Genomic DNA, 22,613 nt, shown 5'->3' on the forward strand with positions numbered 1-22,613 from the left:
ATTCAAATTAATAAGGACTTTAAATATAAGAAGTATTCACCATGAATAGATGAAAATGAGAGACTAAAATATGATGTAAAGGCAGGAATGGACATGGTGCAGGTTTTCTATGATCCAGCAGACCGGGTAAAGGAGGAGTCAGAGTCTTCAGTGGTTTTGCAGGTTTTTATTGGGATTACCAGGTACAAGGCAGGCAGGGGTGCTGGGGGGGGGGGGCGGTAGGCTGGCAGGCCTCCCAGCCCCCAGCAAGTCTTCACTCTGGGCTTTCCAGCCTTTCCAGCCTTCTCTCGGCTTCTGCTGCTCTTGCTTCTCTCTCAGCTTCTGCTGGCGTTCCTGTGATGCTGCCCTTGAAAGCCCAGTCTCAGCCCAGGTGAATCCCATCTACCTATACCCACACCCTGCTCCAGGTGCCCGCCATCAGGCATGCATTCAGGACCGCAAGGATCCATCATCTATCCTGATGGCGGGAGGGCAGAAAAGCCTGATACCTTTTACGTAGCCCTACATATGAAGTCAACTAGAAATGGGAAAGAAAAATAGAAAACTAAGAAGAGATTTCTTGTGGAATAATTGCTGTCTCTCAGTATATTTTCAGAATGAAATCACCTTATAATACATTAATTTGAAAACACCAAAGAACTATCTCAAAATTGAAAAGAGAAAATAAAGGTCAATTCTTGATTTAGTTATTCTTATCCTTTTGGTTTAATATTCAAGTTTTATTCTTGATCATTAGTTCAAGTTCTATGGACTCCGGCTAAAAGAACTGCATAAGGCAAGGATGTTCCTCTCAATAACACATATTTAGGGAGTTTGCCATCAATATTGGTAGTCATTCTTTTCAACATTTAGTGTTGTATGTAGAAATCAAGGACATAGTGAATACCCTTAATTACCTTTCAACACTGGGCTTAGCCATCACTTAAGCAAGTTCTGCTATCCAACCATACGACATTTTATTCTTTCCTATTACAGCATGTGATTATAACAAGGTCTTTCTGAACTATGTTTTAAACTCTATAGTCTGAGGTAAGCAATCTTTGTCAATTTATCTTAACTTCTTTTAAAAATGTCTATCCTAAATGGTGCAGATTGAGTAATTCTTCTGATCTCATAGGGGCATGGGCCTTGGTAATGCCATGTCCATTTCAGTTCGATTAACTCTGAATGAAGGAGCGAGTTCTGCTTTGGATACTTGGCAATGTAACCATAAACAGAAGACTAATCTTTCAATAATACAAGTTTAAGAAAACAAGAGGTGACTGGAACTCTGTTGTAATGAAATTGCCCGTGCATGGCAGTTTCAGGAAGGTTTCTTTTTTTTTTATTTCCAGGAGCGTCAAGAGAGAACCATGCTGCCTCTACCCAATGAAAGTAATTGAGTGAATGATTTCACTTGTTTCTTCTTTGGACTGAATTAGGTCGTCACCATCTGTGGAGTGTGCTAAATACCGTAGGGGAAGAAGGCTGTTTTCTCATGTCATTTATGTAATGGCTGTGTTGTCACTTGCCACCTTTGAGCAAAATCAATATGCAGCAAAAGTTGGGCCAGATTTTCCACAGCTGAAGTAGGGAATTGGGGCAATTGTTCAGTTAAATTGAGCACATTTTTTAAAAGCAACACTTTCCTTCAAATTACTCAAATTCTTTAGGGAACTTTTTTCTAATTGTATGGGCCTAACATTTTGCTTCAACATTGACATCTGGCCACCAAGCTATTTGCTAGATGTAGGGTCAGGAACGGACACAGGGCAGGTTCTCTGATCCCATGCAGACCGGGTAAAGGAGGAGTCAGAGTCCTCAGTAGTTTTGCAGGTTTTTTATTGGGGTTCACCAGGTATATGGCAGGCAGGGGTGCTAGCTGGGGGGCAGGGAGGCCTGCCAGGCCTTTACAGGAGGCTTGCCAGCCTCCCAGCCCCCAGCAAGTCTTCACTCTATCTGGGCTCTCTGGTGTTTGTTCTGCTGCTTCTCGGCTTCTCTTTCGGCTTCAGCTTCGGCTTCGGCTTCGGCTTCTACTGCTGCTGCTGGCGTCCCCGTGATGCCACCCTTAAAAAAAGCACAGTCTTAGCTCAGCTGAATCCCATCTACCTATGCCCACACCCTATTCCAGGTGCCCACCATTAGGCATGCATTCAGGACAAGGATCCATCATCTATCCTGATGGCAGAAGGGCAGAAAAGCCTGACATTTTCTTTACCCTACACTAGAGAAGGTAAGGGCTTTTCAGAGGGACACCTTCTCTTCAATATTAGAAAGATGGTCAGAAATATAAAGGACTGAATTGTTATGCATGAAACAGAAAGAAGTCAGAGGATGCTGAGCTGGGACGCAATTTAAAACTCAGTTGAAGAAGGAGCACCAAAGTGCCCAACAATGAAATGGACTTCTCAGGGAATTATTACATTGTCTGTAAATGGAAATATTCAAGGAAAGTATTGAATCAATGCTTCTCAAATTGTGTGTCACAACTCACTAAAGGGTTATGAAATAAATTGAGGGAGTTGTGACCATCATTTTTTAAAAATTGGAAAGCTGAGCTTGGTTAAAAATTCTCCAATGAGTTTTGATAAAGAAAAAACTATTTGCTTTTAAAATACCTTATAATAAAAACAATGACACATTTCACAGAGATTTTTTTTTAAGATTTATTTATTTATTTATACAAGAACTGGGGTGCAGACCAGATGTGCAGGAGGGTGAGAAACAGAGCAGGGAACAGAACAGGCAGACTGACTGTAGGGTAAGGAAAAATGTCAGGCTTTTCTGCCCTCCTGCCATCAGGATAGATGATGGATCCTTGCGGTCCTGAATGCATGCCTGATGGCGGGCACCTGGAGTAGGGTTTGGGCATAGGTAGTTGAGATCCACCTGGGCTAAGACTGTGCTTTTAAGGGCGGCATCACAGGGACGCCAGTAGAAGCTGAGAACGAACAGAAGCCAAGAGAGAAGCAGAGAACGCCAGAGAGCCCAGATAGAATGAAGACTTGCTGGGGGTTGGAAGGCCTGCCAGCCTCCCGGCCCCCCAGCACCCCTGCCTGCCATGTACCTGGTAATCCCAATAAAAGACCTGCAAAAGACCACTGAGGACTCTGACTCCTCCTTTACCCGGTCTGCTGGATCATAGAAAACCTGCACCATGTCCATTCCTGACCTTACAATTGGCGTAGTCTGCAGGATGATCCATGCAGACGAGTATGGAGCCCTCCGGAGACCTGGAGGGACTAAGGAGTAACAGACTGTGTTTGCCTGTGACGATGCTGGAGGTGCCATGGTGGCACAGAAGGTGGACACCATCAGGGAGCTGCGGGACGAGACCTCAGCTGGAGGAGGAGATGCCTGAGAGGACCAGCCAACGACCTCTGAGGCAGCAAGAATCATTGGCGAAAAGAGGTCCATTAGCTCACCAGTGCTGATGCAGGGAGAGGCCAACAGACTTGGACTGATGGACTTGGGCTAATGGAGTTGGACTGACAATCCCACCAGATGGCAGAGGAACTTGCAGGTTGATATGTTTTTGGGACCCTGGGGGAGGATGCTATTGTACACCCCAGGACATGGGAATCTGGGGTGGCCAGTGGGCCTTGATGGCCAAAAGCAGCCTGTGTATGCCCAGCAGCTAGGCAGAGGAGAAAAGCCAACTGAGAAGGCAAAAGCTGGTACTGATGCTAAGTTTGGGAAGCCCTGAGTGGCTGTTAAGCACTCAGTAAAGCTGAGGAAGGCCAGTGAGTCTTGTGTCTTATAAAATCACCTGTGGGTGATGCCCTGCTCGTTCTCGAGTGAGGGTGAGGAGCTGAGGAACCCATCCTTGGGGTATAGGTGGGGTACGTGGCTTGGGGTAGAGCCCAAGCTGAATGTAGAGTTTGTATCCAAGGATCCCCAACCCATGTGCTTGTGCAGTGGGTTGGCCTGAGTGCAGGGGTCTGCGAGTCGCATGGGTGGCTATGAAGGCCGAATGTTGGAGTGACTGCAGACAGAAACCCTGAGGGTTGACGATTACCCCAACAGAATAGAATCGCCAATCGCAGAGTGAGTGCATCCTGGGGGTGGATGCGGTGTGTGACTTGTAGCTGAGACTACAGCCAGAGAAGGCCAGGAAGCCTGATGGCTCCTGGCATGTTACAGCAGATGCTGTGAGTGGTTCCCCTCCCTCGTATGAGCAGTGCCTTTGGCAGCAGATTTGGTGGCTCATCTGCTGGTACCAATGATTGTCTTTTGCACTAGGTTGGGGCCCTGCCTGCACTTATTTGTGTTCTGTTGTATTTTGTTGTTATATTGTAATGTATTTGCTTTTGTGGGCCATGGCTGCATTATTTATGTTTGCTAAGAAAATTGTATATATGTAGATTATATGGCAGAAAACCCTGAGGGGGTGGACTGTAAGGTAAGGAAAAATGTCAGGCTTTTCTGCCCTCCCGCCATCAGGATAGATGATGGATCCTCGTGGTCCTGAATGCATGCCTGATGGTGGGCACCTGGAGTAGGGTGTGGGCATAGGTGGTTGAGATCCACCTAGGCTAAGACTGTGCTTTTAAGGGCGGCATCACGGGGACACCAGTAGAAGCCGAGAATGAACAGAAGCTGAGGGAAGTAGAGAACACCGGAGAGCCCAGATAGAGTGAAGACTTGCTGGGGGCTGGGAGGCCTGCCAGCCTCCAGGCCCCCCAGCATCCCTGCCTGCCATGTACCTGGTAATCCCAATAAAAACCTGCAAAGCCACTGGGGACTCTGACTCTCCTTTACCCGGTCTGCTGGATCGTAGAAAACTTGCACCGTGTCCATACCTGACCTTACACTGACAAAATACACCACTGAGGGGAGCAGCGGGCATGACAGGACAGGTCTGCTGTGCCATGTGGGACCCTCGCCGGCTGGCCAGGATTGAACCAGCACTGCAGAGGCTGCGCACAGCTTCACAGCATGGTGCTCAATCACCTGTGCCACCAGGGGGAGGCCTGGGATTTTTTTAAATGATGTCTAAGAATATGAGCTTGTGGTATTACACCAAAGCAAAGATCATAAATCAGGTCTAAAGATAGTCAATACAGATGCAGTCCACTACACGCATTTCAGATGATCTGGTTTATTAAAGGGCAGATATGAGCATGGATATTTTCATCTATTACATAATTAAGTTTATATCATGAGTGCAAATATGTTATTGAGCATATTATGTTATGTTAATGAGCAAACAATGGCTGTCTCTCTGTCCTAGAAAAATCTAAATGTCTTACAGTTTAGTGTCTTGAACACTTACCAAATTATTTTTTTGTTACTTGTGTAGAGGAGTTTTATTATTTCTTTCCCTTACCACCATCACATACAAAGTGATCTCTTCAAAGATACAATAAGGATGTGATTTATTTTAATTATCTCAAGCCAGTGTGAATTTAGTGGGTGCAAATTCTTAATGAATAAATTAAAGAGTTTCAACAATATCAAAGAGAAACACACCCTCTGCAGTGGAGGATAAGGAGTGACAAAGAAAAAAAAAAAAAGGAAAGGATTGAGTTCAGGAATTTTTGGAGTTTAGCAAGGCAAGAGATTTTTCTAGCAATTCAAAAAGAGCAAGTTCCACTTGGACAAAGAAAGTATTTTTGTTTCTAGGCCTTCTCTTCTGTGATCTGATAAAAAGACCTGAACTCCTAAGTGTTACTTCCCAATCTAAATTCTGTATTTTGATAATGCTAAACACTTTTATGTACTTTAGAAATTCTGTTGCTCTTAAATAACTAGTAACAGAATACACTTACATCCAGAGAATTCCAAAGAGATTTAGGAACAAAGAGGTATGGACAGAAAAGACAGGATAGGTATTTTATCTATTATGGATAGTAAAAATCTCTAAGCCTCAATATGGTAGAAGAGAAGGCAGTGCTGCTCTAGCAGGAATAATACTTCTCAGTTTTATAAACCAGTTAGCTAGCTGTGGCCCTTGTAAGACACTAAAAAAAATATGTCCCAATTGGAAGTGTCTCAACATTAGAAAGAAGAACTCAGAGCCAGACTTGACTTTTTCATTCTTGACTATATCACACAATCTCACTATAGCCTTGACAAGCTTTTCCTCTTGACATCTGGAATCCTCTCTTGACACATCTATGAAATATATGAGTGTCAGAGTGAAGGGTAAGTGATATCAAACTGAAGTGGGAACTAGATACTAACGAGCATCCAATTCTAACAAAGAGCCCAGGATCCATCCCAGCAAGGGGAGAAGGTTTGAAAAATCACAGAAGAGGTCATTAGAATTCAAGTAGTACATTCCGTATTACAAAACAGGATAGTACTGTACACACCCATATAGTAGAGCGCTAGGCAAGGTACAAAACCAGGTTAACGTTAAAATGAAAAACATTAAAAAAATGCAAAACATAAAAAGAACATATAAATACAACAGAATTTAAGACTCCTGAAGTCCCGCTGTAGCTGTCATGTTTCTATCTTTTGGAGTCATTTAGAATGTTTTAAATTTAGAGTTGAAAATAGTCTCAGAGTTCATGAAGCCCATTGTTTCTGCCAAAACAGAAATCACCACCCCCTCCACCCTACAAGCACAACCTCCTTGCAGGGAATCCTCTGATTTCAATGAGAACTGGCCCAGTGAGCTTACTGTCTTTCAAGGAAACCAAATCATTTGTTAATACCCCAGCAATTAGAAACTGGCTCCCTATGCTGATTTTTATATAGTTCTTTCTACTCTGTTTGCTATTACAATTAAGTTGTAAAGAGAAGAAATTACTCAGAACAGAACAGCCAACTCTCCCCATTTGCGTGGAACTGAGAGGTTCCTGGCCACAGGGTCTTGCAGTGCTAATGTCAGGAGACCTGTCAACAAACTGAGATGACAACAAACTGAGGTCACCTTAATAAGAGCAAAATAAAGGGGACTTACCCGAAGATGCACAAGATTCCAAATATACTGTCCCATCAGACAACTATCTCCCTGGGCATTAAGTTCTTTTAGTAAGTATTGTTTCTCAGATCAAAGGTTAGAGAAAATTACAAGGCTGTCTACTAACATCATTGATTCTTTCAGTATTTCTTAAGATAACCAGTTTTATTTGACTTACTTGTGTGAAATTGCTTGGTGTTCTATAGGCAAAAAGAGAAAAGGATCTCCTGATTTAATCAATGCAGCTTGCATGAGAATGCCATTTACTGGAGACATCCATGAGTCCATCACACAAAACATCAATAACTCAGATTAACAGTACAATAGTCAACCAGGAGAAATTAAACAAGAAAAAAAACAGATGAGGGCTTTGGTCTGTGTTTGAAGAGCATTCTCAATTCAGAAATACCAATTGAGCAACTTAATTTTCAAAAAGCTCTAAATATTGCTATAACAAAGAACAGACCCCATTCATTATAGTGCCCCCATGCTGTCTGAGAGAATTCAATTTGTTCAGTGAGATTTCTTCTGTAGGTGTCAAAGAACCCTATGATCTTGGGAATTACAGAGGCAAGTTTGTGGAGCCCAGCTTGGGGAACTGGTCATTTAGGGAATGATGTTGAAAACAGAGAGAGTCTTTAAGAATGCCTTGATAAGGAATGAGAACAATAGCTAATAATGAAAGAAGGTGAAATAAAGGACGAGAAGTTCATATACGGGGTCCTTTAACTCTATAAGTATAGAAGGCATAAAATCAGATCTACATGCCACTTAGCAATCCATTCAACAGAGTCAACAGAACAATAATCGATTTTCCCTGAGGGTGAGAAAGATCTGGCTTCTTGCCTGAAAAACCAATGAGGGGAGAAAGCAAGGAGAGAAGATAGATGCACCTATGGATTCATGCACAAAGAGAACGTGGTACTTGTTTTAACTTGTGGGCAGCTCTAGTTTGCAGGAAACAACCCTATCAAGGTGCAGCTTCTCCCTTAACCACTCATTTTTCTACAGGGTAAGAATAAGACCTCTCAGTGCAGATATTTTTTTTTCTAATGCCAAATTTTATCTGCACATACAAATTAGCTTTCCCACAACAACTGGCTCACATGGACTCCATTTGGAATAATGATGAAGTTCAAAAGGTTAATCAAGTTATTAACATTTTAAAAGAAGGGAAATTTTCTTTCCCAGATGGCTTAACAGGTGACTTCTATAAATTACACAGTACATTACAGCGGGCATCCGCTAGCCCAGTTATAGTAGAGAGTCTGTCAACATTTCCATTATAAAGCCCTATTTTCAGAGTTTATAACTCAGCCATAAAACTCTGCTCCAAGCTGGACCTTGGCTTTCTAGTGGGATTCTCAGTCTCAGAGGCAAACTCTTTTTCTTTCTCCATCTCCATCCTCTCCTCCCCTCCTACTCATCCTCCATCCCCATTACCTCTTTCTTCACCTGGTAAAAATATTAGTTTTAATTGCTCTAAATTAACTAAGCTAAAGGAGGACTTGCCCATTAAGAAATCTAATATCAGTGCCTTGATATTTAAGCACATCTGTTTAATGCTCAGGTACTGAGGGTTGTTTGGGGTTTTTGTTTTTTTTTTTTTTCTTTGTTTGTTTTGGTTGTTGTTCCGCCACCACCACCCCAAGAAACTACTAGCAATCAAGATATTTCTCAACGAGGCCCATATTATAGTCCTTCAAATAATAATGAAGTAGTGTAAGCCACTAGCATTTCAAAGTGGGGGAAGGGTGTCAAGAGAGGGGTTTTTATCATAGAAATGTTTTAGCTTGTTTCTTGAGTTCTAAATCTCTATATTCAACCCCACCCCCCTAAAGGTAAAAGCAACAGCACATATCCCATTATTTCATCAACACATGGATGGGGCTTTGGAGAACACAGCACTAGCACAGCAACTTCCAGATGGCGGGCGTACGTGTGTGTTTACAGGCCACCAGGGTGGAGAAAGACAACATGCAGAATACGAAGTGACAAAGAAGGTGCGTAAGTGACGAGCGGAGGTCTGCTGTTCCAAGTCTGGTCGGTCACAGCCTGGGGAGTTTTTATGGCCTATTCAAGGCTGTGGTGCAGACTAAACAAAGTTTCCTTTACTTTCACCGTGACATCCTCGAAGACCAGGCCAGAGGGTGGGGAAGACTAAAGTGCACAGCCAACTCTGCTTGAATGAGAGACAGCAGCTTTGCTGCAAAAACTCTGCTGCTGACCTTGGAACTTCATCTCTAGGACCCCTCCCCAGCCCTATCTCAGACAGAAAGTTATGACACACAGAATTCCTCTGCAAGTGTAGGAGAAAGGGAATTCCAGGAGTGGGGTTAAAACATTCTCACAGAGGATAAGCAGGTCACAGTGGTACCTGGACAACTCCTTCCCAACCCCCCTTAAGACACAGGTCAAGCAGGGTGTATCTAAAAACACTTTTGAGAGAGGGGGGCCTTTCTCATCACATCAATGTCTGACTTGATACCCGGTCAGCAGGTCCTACAGTCAGGCATCACCTCCCACCTAGAGCGGAGATGGCCCAGGGGCAAAGAGTAACTAATCTCCCTCTACCCAGGGAGTTAGTGGTTGGCCTCCTCCTACATCAAAACAGGAGACTGCAGCTGTGGGATTGTACAGGGAGAATTTTGGCTTGAGAAATGTTCCAATGGAAGGTGCTAAGATTTATCTACTGAGCTCAGCCCCAGCACATCTGTTGAAGAACCTCACTCACATATCCCATTCTCCCAGCCGATTGCCTTCTCAGATGTTTTTCGTATTTTTTGGTTAACATACTTGCTCATTAGCAAAGGTATTTGGCTTGGAGGAAAACTCTGCCCCTTTACAGCTCATCTTTTCCTCCTCTTGAGTCCTGTAGTCATGTCATAATATTTGAATTTGTGATATACATCACCATCATTTCCATAGCAATAGAAACACCAGTCGTTGTGAAAACAGGATTTGGGATTCAATGAAAGAAAAGAACTGAGAAGAATTTCAGAGAACAGCTGGTCCAAACTCCTACCACAGACAGGTACACAGCTGAGCTGACCAAGGACAGCTTGCAATCTGCACACTCCACTCACACGAGCCTGCCTCTCTTCAGCTGTTCTGTAACTGAATGTCGGACCACGTCTGACCAGAGGCAACTAGTCAAGAGCATCAGATGGCAGGGACCTGTCTTGTTCATCCCTCCCCCTCTGCAATATCTGAGAATCATGGATACTTCAATAAGTTTGTTGAATGATTGAGATGCCATACGTTGAGACTGCAATCAGCTTTATAGTCAAGATTTGTTCTAAATATGTCTCAATAAACTGTATTCTGGTATAACTTCAATCCATTGAAACTCTAATTCTTTGAAATTATTCTAAAAGAAGTAAACTGTTCAAGGATATCCATAACTATTCATTCTAATAGCTAAGGCAGATTATTGATTCACCACTTTCTTCTTTTTTTGTCCAGCTTGAATATGAAATTCATCATCTTTATAGCAAGTCACTTTCTGTCAGAACAGGTACTCTATTCTCTTCTTGACCTACTAAACATAGAGCTTCCATATGATCCAGCAATTCCACTCGTAGGCATTTACCCAAAGGACACAAAAACATCAATTCCAAAGAGCACCTGCACCCCTATGTTTATAGCAGCACTATTTACAATAGCTAAGCTTTGGAAACAACCCAAATGCCCAAAAGTAAATGACTGTATCAAGAAGATGTGGTACATATACACCATGGAATATTACTCAGCATTCAAAAAAGATAAACACATGCAATTTGCAGCAACATAGATGAAGCTGGAAGGGATCATGCTCAGCGAAATAAGCCAGAAAGAAAAAGAAAAATACAGGATGGTCTCACTCATAGCAGGAATCTAGAAAACTTAAATAAGGGACCAGGAAAAAGAATAACTATAAGAAAGAAAATATCAAAATCAACAAACAACTATGAACCAGAGACACTCTATGGGGGGTGGGGGGCGGGGAAAGGAGGGATTGGGGTCAAAATAAGGGGGTTGTAATTGTATGGGGAATATAAAAATAAAATTTAAATTAAAAAAATATAGAGATGTACAACCAAAAAAAATTTAAAAAATAAAAGGTTTAAAAAAAAAGAAAGAAATGCTAATTAAAACTCAAAGCACTGAGTAAAGAGCCTCAATTCTAGCCCTGCTGTCACCAGCTGAGTGACCCTTAACTATAGGCACAAAGGCTCTGAGCCTCAGTTTCCTTACCTGTAAAATCCCTGCTTACTTAGTAAGGACTGTGGTAGGGGGAAAGTAAAATATGTGGAAACCTTTGAAATTCTTTATTGTGTACAAGTGGCAATTATGAGTTTTACTAAAAGACTTCAGGGAAGGATATCTCTAGTGGGTTGCATATTAACACAGTGGTTACCAGCCCAGGATGATAGTCCCCTGTCACAATTTTACATTTGTTAAGGGAAACCAACACTAGAGAGTAGAGAAAGCAGTGGGGGGGGGGGAAATATTTCATTCAGGAACAACTGCAATAAGGGCAGAGAAATCTCAGCATAGCACTGGACTCGATTCCGTGTACAACAAAGAATGGGGATGGATAGCCAAGGAAAGGATTTGGAGGACTGGTGGATAGAAAATTTCTAAAGAAGACATTCTTGCTTAACTGATCTAACTAGATTCTTGCTAAAGACAGGCCAGGTTGATCAGATATGGTATGAGTTTATGCCTTAACTGACATTACTAAAACATGGCCATGTTAAGTTCAGGCCTAGTGGTGAAGCAGGCTGAGAGGAGCCTGACTCAAGTTTGGTCAAGAAAACAATCTTTTACATTACTGAGTAATCCTCAATTTTGGCTTGTGGTTCTCCTTAAGTCTGAGTTTGAACATTTTTTGCCATTCCTCAATCCCTCCCCACCCCTTTTTAAGTCATTTATCTCCTTCCTGGGCCCTAGTTTAGGTAATATACATGACTTAGAGACTAAACCATGGATTGAAATTTCAGGATTCTGGTGCCATATTAACATTGTTAAGCAAGATGACTTTTAAAGGAATTCCACCATTCATCTCTTTGCAAATGTTACATGCAAATATAATAATTTTAATTTACAAATAGGTAAATGATTCAAACTTAACTTTCCTTAAGTAAAGTAAAAGCTGCCTGAGGCACATTTTTTATCTCTAAAGACAATGTGTTGTTTCCGTGATAAACTTCTTTTTCCTTTTTACTATTTTAAAGTCTATTATTACTTCCCCTACCCCATCAATTTCAGCAAAAATGACATGTGACCAGATACAAAATATTTTTTTTATTTGCTGACCCTAGAATTTCATTGCAAAAGTCCATGCTAAACTAGAATCTTCATTGCATTGTAAAGTTCCATGTTAACCTAGAATCTTCATCTGAATGGAGCCTCTAGTACTGGGTCATAGATGTTCCCAATGTATGTCCAAGGGCCCCAAGCTGGCCATTCATCAGCCTGATAGACACAGGCACTGACAAGCTTCCTTTACCTCAGAAGGCCACGCACCTGTCAGCACTGCCCACTTCAAACTGTTTAACCTGAGAGCCCCATAAGGCTTCCTCCATTCTCTTCCCAAGCCCTCTCTGACACTTCCATCAAAGCAGTTTGTCATCTCCTTCTATAATGTAGGGGTTACATTAAGAGGATCCCGTTTTTCCCAGGTCTCCTCTTTTACCTTATTATCCCAGTAATGTTCTGTCTCTTGTAATTTGTGCCTCTTTTACTGCGTTAGCATTCCTGACATTTTCCTTCATAAGTGGACAATTCCTGGCCTCCCTTTCACCCCGTATTAGTTTCTCAGGTTTTTCTCAAGATCTAGAATTCTGCATTTTGCTGCATCTCCCACATTCCTTCACAATGTTTGATTGGATGAGCAACAGCGTTAACAGCCATGAGGCCCTACTGTGGCCTGGAGGGTGAATGTAGTGTTTTTAATTGTGACAACTTGTTATTTTTATCTCCATTTTAGAAAGGAGGAAGCAGAAAGCCCCTAGCAAGGTCACACCTTGGACAAACTGTCACACAGCTGGACAGACTGAAGAATGTCCTTCCAGATGCCAGCTCTGTTCTTCCTACTAACCTCAGTAGCCTTGCTCAACCATTCTTCTCCTTTCTATATCCCCATTGCCACTGTTCTCCCTGTTTTCCCTCTCCCCATTTCACTACTAATTTGAAATCAGCCATGTAAGTGTTCAACCCATGAACTTCCCTCTCCCTCAGTTTTTATTCTACCCTCACCCTTCACTGCACCATTCCCTATTGCCTTTCTTTATTTTCCCATAAGGTAAATATAATCCTCAAGATTTACTATTCCTGTGGAATGTATAGCTGAACAAGGAAAATGGATCCGGGACAGAGAACTGATCCAGGTTTTGGGGTACCTGAAGATTCTGATTTTTAAAGCGAGCTTTCAGAGAAATAATGCAAAATTACTAATATAAAATAATGCAAAGAAGTCTGTAATATGTATGGTCACATGTTAACTATAATTTGTGTGTTGAACATTTTTCAGTATACAGAAATATTAAATCATACCTAAAACTTAATACAATGTTTTAAGTCAATTATAAAAAATAATGAAATTTTTAAACTAATGAAATTTTTAAAATAATAAAAATAAATTCTGATGAATTTTATTTTATGAATACCCATAAATAAAATATTGGACAGTGCAACTGTATGCATCACATTAAAGAACATAACTTCATTAAGAGAGAGATCTGTTTAATCATTGTTTAAGCATTGATGGGAATTAAATCAACTGCTTACAACTGAGAGCAGTTTCTAGTTCTACATTTTGAACTTCCTACTCCACACCACATACTTCCAATGTTGGGCACTGCTGGGATACTATGACTTCTCTTCGGCATCCCCAATATGTCTATTTCTCCTCCATTACAATCCAGAGTGAGGAAAAGAATGGCAGTGGGAAATTCAGAATGAAAAGAAGTAGTCAACCAACTTCAGTTAAAATACCCTTTAAGCAAATTTCACAAAAACCATGACCATATAAGTGCACTTATATGACCCTTACCAAAACCCTGGGTATGATGTAGGCAACCAAGAGGACTCTGAAATATAAGTTTTATTCCTTTCCAGCTAAATCTGCCTGTCATAGTCACCAAACCAGCTTACCTAAACAATCTTCAAGGCACTATAGAATGAAAGGTTTACTCAACAAAAGCAAAATAAATGCTTAATTAGAATAAACCTTATTCAGGAAGCCATTAAATCCAACAGATTCTAGTGTCCTGGATTGCAGGACATTTTGTTGTGTTTTCTCATATACAGAGAAATAAATACCACTATGATATAACTTGTTTTGTAAATAAATGAATGAATGAATACATGATAATTGCTATAAAAACCAGTACTTGTAAATACTCCCTTGCTGAGTAAAATAGAATATGAGGTAGGAAGGCTAGAGGGCCATAGTCATGATCCCTGAAATTGCTATGTCTGCCCCACACCTGTCAAAGAAGCTGTAATTCAAATGATGGTTTTTTCAGAGATTGTTGTCTGACAGTGAACAGCAGTCTCCATCCAAATAAAAGTGTTTTTAAACATGCCTGGATGTGAGTCCAATATAGAAATAAATTTGAAATAAACATTAAACATTTGCCATCTGTTACCCTGTTGAGTCACTGAAGAATATTCTCCCCAAATGTTCATATTTTCAGATTAATTGGTCCATGGCTGCCAGGCACGAAGAAGAAAGAAAATCTGAAACTCACTGATTCCACTAAGTTGTAAAAGATGCACTACAGAGACATTGCTATTTGGAGATGAAGTTGTGGATTAACATTGGAGTCAAACCAGGAGAAACATTCCTAGGTTGTCAGAACATTTTATCCAACAATTAATCATAATCAGCACATTCCAATAACTTTGATTAATGCTTAATTTTTTTTAATCCCAAGGCATCTACCAAAATATATTTACACATTTCTAACCTTAGAGGATATTGTTTTTTAATGAGCCTCAGAAATTTGAGGAAGATTTTGGAATGAGAGAAGGAAAAGATAAAGGGGATAGAATGAGAGACAACTGGGATAAATGATGGGTGAGTGATATTTCAAAAATAGCAGTAAACAAGCAGCGAGGAAGACTTTAAAGTAATCAAAGAAACCAAGTACTGTTTCTCACATTTCACTCATGCTTTTCCTCTGAGGAGTATAGCATAAGCCAAGGAAGTTAGCTCCACTCTACTCAAAGCTAAAAGAAACAACACACAGTTGGTCTCCCCTCTGCCTATGTCCATTTTGGGTTGCTTCCAGAGTTACTGTCCAGCACTAAGTTCTCATGTTTGAAAACAGTCATCAGAGCTCAGTCTCAACTGGAGGATCACTTTGATATTACTTTCATAGCCTAGATTTCATTCTGGGCCAATTGCACAACAGCTTCAGGGTATAGGAGTGATGTAAATGGGAAATATAGTCAGACACTAGAGAATAATTGTCTCAGTGTTTCTTAAGAGGATCAAGGCTAATTCTCAACTTACAGAGATTTTAGCAATCCTAATCAAAATTGCAGCAGAATGCTTTCAGAAGAAGAAATAAATTTTGTATATAGAAAAGCAAAAGATCTAGTACAAAAATAATTTTTTTGAAAAAGACTACAGTTGGGAGACTTGTAAAATCAAATTTCGAGACTCATCAAAATTAAAAATATCCCCTCTTTAAAAGATAAAGAAAACCAAAAAAATCACACAAACAGGGAGTAACTAATAAGTGAATTCAGAAAGTTACAGAATAAAAAATCAACATCAAAGACTGTTGTGTTTCTATACATCAACAAAGCATAACAATTATTTCAGCAAACAATCTGAAAAAGAAATAAAGAAAATACAACATCAAAAACAATAAGATATGGAGGAATATACTTAACCAAGTTAAGAGGAAATCTCTATACTGAGAACTGTAAGACACTGTTGAGACTGCAGAAGAAACAAATAAATGGATAGTGTGTGCTCATGGAGTAGTAGAATTGATATTACTAAAATGCACATACTACACAAAGACATTTATAGTCAGTATAATCCCTAACAAGATTTCAATGACATTTTTCATAGAAATAGAAAAAACAATCCTAAAATTTATATGAAATGAGAAAGACCTTGAATAGCCAAAGCATTTCTGAGACAAACAAATTTGGAGGTATATACTTTCTGACTTAAAATTTTATTACAAAGCCATATTAATCAAAACAATATGGCACTGGCATAAAAACAGACCAATGGAACAGAACTGAGTGCCCAGAAATAAACCCATACAATTATAGTCAACTAATATTTGATAAGAGAGCCAAGAATACATAATGGAGAAAAGACAGTCTCTTCAATAAATGGTGCTGGGAAAATTGGATGGATATTCATGTGTAAAAGAATGAAATTAGACCTCTATTTTACACCAGTCACAATAATTAACTCAAAATGAATTGAAGATTAAATATAAGACCTAAAACTCTAACACTAGAAAAAAAATTCCTTGATTTTGATCTTGGCAATAATTTTTGGACTTGACACCTAAAACACAAACAAAAGTTTAAAAAGTAGGACTTCATTAAGCAAAGAAACAAAAACAAACAAACAAAAAAAAAAAAAACTCAGCACAGAAAAAGAAATGATTGAAAAAAAGAAAAGGCAACAAAGAATGGGAGAAAATATTGATAAGCCACACATCTACTAAGGGGTTAATAGCCAAAAAATATAATGAACTCATTCAACTCAGCAGCAAAAACAACAACAAAGAATACAATTTTTTAAATAGGCAGAAGAACAGACATTTTCCCAAAGAAGACCTACAACTGGTCAACAGGTATGAGAAAAGGTCCTCAACCTCACTAATCATCTGGGAAATATGCAAATCAAAACTACAATAAGATCAGTGAGATATCATTTCACACATTTTAGAATAGCTATTATTAAAAAAAAGAAACACAAAAACCAAGAGATAACAAATGAAGGCAAGAATGTCAAGAAAGAGGAACCCATGTGGCTTGTTGGTAGAGTATAACTTGGTACAGCCATGAAAAACAGTAAGAAGTGTTCTCAAAATATTAAAAACAAATTACTGTATCATCTGGCAATTCCATTCCTGCTACATGCCTACAAAGTACACAATTCTTCCCAGTTCAGGGTTGAAAGAATATTATTCCACCTTCTCCAATAACCTTTCATAAGGTACGATCATAGACGAGAACAAATCTTAGAAAATAACATCAAGTACTTTCAGCTATGCCATAATGGTAGAGTTGTGTAATGTTGAAAAATACTGTAGTGTGGCAACATTACAAAGACTATTACAAATGAAACTTATTTAAGACATTTTCAGTGGTCCAGATATTATAATTCTCGGGTTACTCCAAAGCAAAATGCTAAAACATAATGTAAGAGGTAAGAACATTATAGAATCGAGTTATAGACTAAGAATTTTTACTCATAATCTTTCTTTGGAGGATACTCTGACCAGGAGCCTGAGGATCCACCTTTGCCAGTAGTTTACAATTTTCCCTACTTCTCATCTCCATGTTTGAAATAATGAGGTCACCCACCAATTTCAACAGGGTCTTGCTATAAGAATAAACTCAGCAATGCTTTGAGAGCCCCCAGAAGACAAGTAATCTATGCAGTTAGCTTTGTGGGTGGACCATCTATGCAGTAACACAAGTTCCCATTTTAGAAGGATTTGCTTTTGATTTAATGTTTCACTGTCACAGTCTTGAAATCTTTTTAAGTTCTGAACAAAGGCTAAACATTTTCATTTTGTGCTGGACCTGCAAATTATGGAACTGGTGCTAAAATTATTAATGCCAAAATTAACGTGAGGATTCTGAGTTACTCTTTACCTATAGTCACCTGGGTCACATGTTTGACCAGAAAGAGCCAAATTTATCTTGAAACACTTTAGTTAAGAAACTACAGCTGAAAAACTGATGAGTTGGGCTTGTAGAAGTCTAAGAACTTCTGGTAAGACAGATATGTTGAAAGGTCAATTCACTTGAAGGTTTGGATATTCCCCTTTCCATTCGAGGTAAAATAGAACACAGAGAAAAAAGAACAGCATTTCCTCTCATATAATTAACTATCTTTGTGTTGAAGCACATATTGAATTTCATTTTAATCTGTGAGCAGTTCTTGTTCCTAAATGATTTTTATATTCATTATTTTTCATTCAATACATCTCTGGTAAGTGCCAGGCATGGCACTTCACATTATATATAAAATAACAAATAAAATTAAACAAAGACAAAACAAGAGAACATCTTTCTTTCCTCATGAAACTTAAAGTCCCCAAATTAGTCATTCCTAACCTTCCCATTAGTCTTTATACTTCTGTTACATTTTCTCCCAGGGCATTGATTTTTAATCTATGAATCTGCAAGAACAGAATGCTCTACATACAAGTTTTTTCAATAGCAAAACAATGTAAGTGATTATGCTTTTTAAAATGCCAGATTTTACTATTTAATAATGAGAGAAAACTGAAAACAACGTATGCTTGGGCCATGTGAAAGGTCTCTAGTAAACAGTTACCATTGCTCCTAATCTAAACCATGTCACCATTCTTCCCTTCGTATTCAACGGCAGGCACTATCATGGTCAGTCTCAGAATTGGCTTCCAGCCCAGTCAGCCTCTGCAGCCAGCAAGACCCAGGCAGCAGCATCGTTTATAAGTAGACTAAAAAGCATTTGGCTTAAATCACAAATGCTGAGTTTTTCTGCAAGATGGCAAATACATAGCCCAAGTGCTTTAGAGCGGAGCTGATTTTAAAAGCATTAGAGCAAGTGAACCTTCTCTTAATCGTGGTCCAAACCAAAACCATTTGGTCCCCCGCTGTCTTTCTTCATCCTCTGTAGTGTAACTAGGGCTCTTTGGTTCTGGAAAAGCATCTCTCTCATGCATTAGCCATAACACAAAGCAGCAGATGCTTAATACCTACTTCCATACCAGCTCCTGGGCAGAGGAAGTGACAACTGGTTAGAATTAAGCTGAACCTGAAGACATACTGGGGTTCATTTTTATTGGAAGTTACAAAATCAGCAAGTGCCATTTTTCTGGGTCTGGCAAAAGGGAGCAATGTAAAGGTATCAAATGATACTCATACATTTGGAAAGCAGCTAGACTCAGCCCTATACTACCATCACCACTCACACAGGACATGAATGGGGGATCATATCCCTGAAGGCTTGCGGTGGGAGTGGAGAGGGGGGAATTTAACTTCTGCAAATGACCTTAATACTTTTATTCCTCCCCTCAGTGAAAATATGTCATGTTGTATGCTCAGAGGAGTATCACCTCCTCCCTTGGTTTTTTATGGAACATCTATTTCTAATGGTGGAGGCCAATTACCATCCCACAATCCCACCCTGTAGTTGGGCACGTGATCAGTAGGAGCCAATCAGAATCTTACTCTGGATTGGTTCCCCCTCCCCCCCCCCACACACACACACAAGATCTGGAGAGAAAAGCTTCTTTCCTCTCTGATCACTAGAATGCAACAGTATAAGATCTTGAGTTCCTGGAGTCAGTCAGCTAGAAAGCCAATCAGCTAGAAAGAATAGGACTAGAAGCAGAGAGAAGCAGAAATGAGAGATAGAAGGCACAATGGCGTGCCTAATTTGGGACCTAATCATACAGAGTCTAGTCCCTCCTCTGCTAGTTTCATTGCTTCAGTGCATAAACTAAAGCAGCTCTCCCTTATGTTTTACTTTGTGCTAGTTCAAATTGTGTTTGTAATACTTCAAAGAAAAAGACTCCTGACTAATTCACTCCCTACCCTGAAGACCGCATGTTTAAAATCTGCTGGGCATCAAGAAATTCAAATAGTATCCAGTAGGATGAGAGGGTATCAGATTCTTAGATTCAAGGAAGTCTATCTCCAGTCAATTTCATTTATTTATATCACTAGTTAGTTCCCTTCTCTAACAACCTCCAACATGGACTAAAATTCATGCTTCCACAAATCATTAACATTTACCCAAAGGTAAAGACCAGATTAAATGAATACCATTCTAGATGAAAAGTATTCCAAAGTCAAGTTACAAATCCCCTCCCTTGCCCACCCATTATGTCTTTTCTCCCTATTCCACCCACACTTTCATTTATGTATATCCACTATTCATTCACTCCTCCATACATTCCACGAACATTTCTGAATACATTCATCTGTCTGCCATCATGACTTAAAACATAAGTCTCCCTCAGTTAAAACTTTTCAACGGACTTCTGGTTAAACATGGGTAAGTAAAACTAATCACGTGATTCTCTTTTGTAATTTCCAAAAAAAATGAGAGTTTACTTACTTAGCATCTGCCAAGTAAGTAAAGGGAAAAACTGCTATAACTATAAAGAACTGGGAACTGACAAAACAATTTTCAGACACAAAATATGCCTATGTATCCCAGTAGTTGTCATGATGCTTTCATAAAATCTTGAAAAATTCCTGTTGATACCCTCAATGTGGGGAGGAAAGACCATGAGTGGCGTACTTTCATCTTTTCCTTTTTTTTTTTTTTTTTTTGAGGGAAAAATGAGTGTTGGAGAAATAAGGTGAGGAGAAGTGAATAAACAGGACTGGCTCTCTTTGATGGGAATGGAGACCCTAAGACTCTATACTAGATTGGTAAGAAGATTCCAAGGCCCAATGGTATGACAAGGCGCAGTGAAAGAGCATATACCTCCGATTGGGTGGAGCAAAAAGGATAAAAGGAGAAAGAGTCAAAACAATTCACCTGTAATAAATCAGTGTAAAAAAAATCTGAATCAAGCTCCCACTGTTGAATATAAGCAAGATGAAAATATATACTGCAGTAACCACACAAGCATATTACAAAGTGGAAAGGAATGAAAAGAAGCAAAACAGCATGATAGAATCCAGTGTTTCCAAAACATCACCACAAGAAAGAAGAGAGTTCTCTATGAGCAATTTCACTGATACGAGAATTTCATATCTGTGTTAATTTTTTAAAAAACAAGATGAATTAGATGAAGAGGGAGACTGCAAAACTAAGAAAATACATTGGAAAGTAACTTAGCTGAAAAATCTAATTGCTGACACAAAATTTGGGATAATCCCTGGAAATGCAGAGGAAAAGGCATAAACTAAAAACAATAAGAGGAAATATAGACTAAACTGACAAAGATAATCCAGAATAAAGATTTTGGTATCCCTTAGATAAAGAATCCAAAATATGGAAAAGAAAATCATTCAAAGGTTATTAGAAGAATTCACACTCTCCCCACCCTAAGTGAAAAATAGCTTTAGTCTACAGATTTAAAAAAACATGCCAATGGGCCTCCCCGGTGGCGCAGCGGTAGAGCGCTGGGTTGCGAAGCTGCCCGCGGCCTCTGCGGCGCCGGTTCGATCCCCGGCTGCTCCCCGGCCACCAGAGGAGGGTCCCACATGGCGCGCAGATCTCTCCTGCCGCCCGCTGCTCCCCTCAGCAGTGTACTTCAGTCCTTCTGCCTGCTCTGCTTCCCGCTCTGGCTCTGGTGAATTCTCTCACCCTCCCGCGCTTCTGACTGTACCCAGTGCATGTATAAACAAAAAAAACAAACAAACAAACAAACAAATAAATAAATGAAAACATGCCTCTATTAAAAAAAAAAATAAAAAAAATAAAAAAATAAAAAAAAATAAAAATAAAAAAACATGCCAATGTTGTGATAGACAGACTAAACATGGTTTATCTAATATCCATTTCCCTTCCCCTTCTTAAGAGCAGTAAGTTTTTGTTTAGATAGCCACCATTTTCCACATGCCTCCTAAGTTTTGGGAATGTGGACCCCATGCTCAACATCAAGAGTAAGTTCTGATTAGTTTAAACTAATCTACATATTCTGCTGGCCCAGCCATGATTTGGGTTCAGGTCAAGGCAAGGGAATTAAGAGTCAAATCAGGTAGACTTTAAACCAATGTTACTTCAGTTAAAAATAAAGTTAGGGCCTCCCCGGTGGCCCAGCGGGTTGAGCGCAGTGCTGTGAAGCTGTCCACAGCCTCTGCATCTGCTTGGGCCATGTGAAAGGTCTCTAGTAAACAGTTACCATTGCTCCTAATCTAAACCATGTCACCATTCTTCCCTTCGTATTCAATGGCAGGCACTATCATCATCGATTCCCAGCCGGCTGGGGAGAAACCCACATGGTGCAGCAGACCTCTTCTGCCTTTCCTGCTGTCCCCTCAGCACTGTCTTTGGTCAGTCTGCCTGTTCTGTTGCCCGCTCTGTCTCTGGTGACTCCTCTCACCCTCCCACACATCTGGCCTGTACTCCAGTTCTTGTATAAATAAATCAATCTTTAAAAAAAGTTAAATAAATTCTACCTTGTTAAATTCCCTTCCAAATAGTCATTATCATCATTATCATTTACTATAGATTATTTACTTTATAGATAATAAAGTAAGAAAAATTCTTATTTATATTTATCCATGATTATGAATTTCTTTATTCGTCATTACTTTTACATCCAAACCTTTCCTTTAAGTTTGGCTCTTTTCTTCCTGAATTATTTCTGTCAATAAGTTCTTTCAGCAAGGATTAGTGCTTAGTAAATTCTCTTACCATTTGCTTGAGAAATATCTTCACTTTAACCTCATGATAAAGCTTTAAAAATGATAAAGCTACGTATAAAATGTAAGTTTGACTTTTTTGCTTAGTACTATTAAAATATATTCTATTGTCCTGCAACTCATGCTGTTACGGAGCAGCCCTGATGTA

This window comes from Talpa europaea (assembly GCF_964194135.1).
Source record: "Talpa europaea genome assembly, chromosome: 3".
Taxonomy (NCBI): domain Eukaryota; kingdom Metazoa; phylum Chordata; class Mammalia; order Eulipotyphla; family Talpidae; genus Talpa; species Talpa europaea.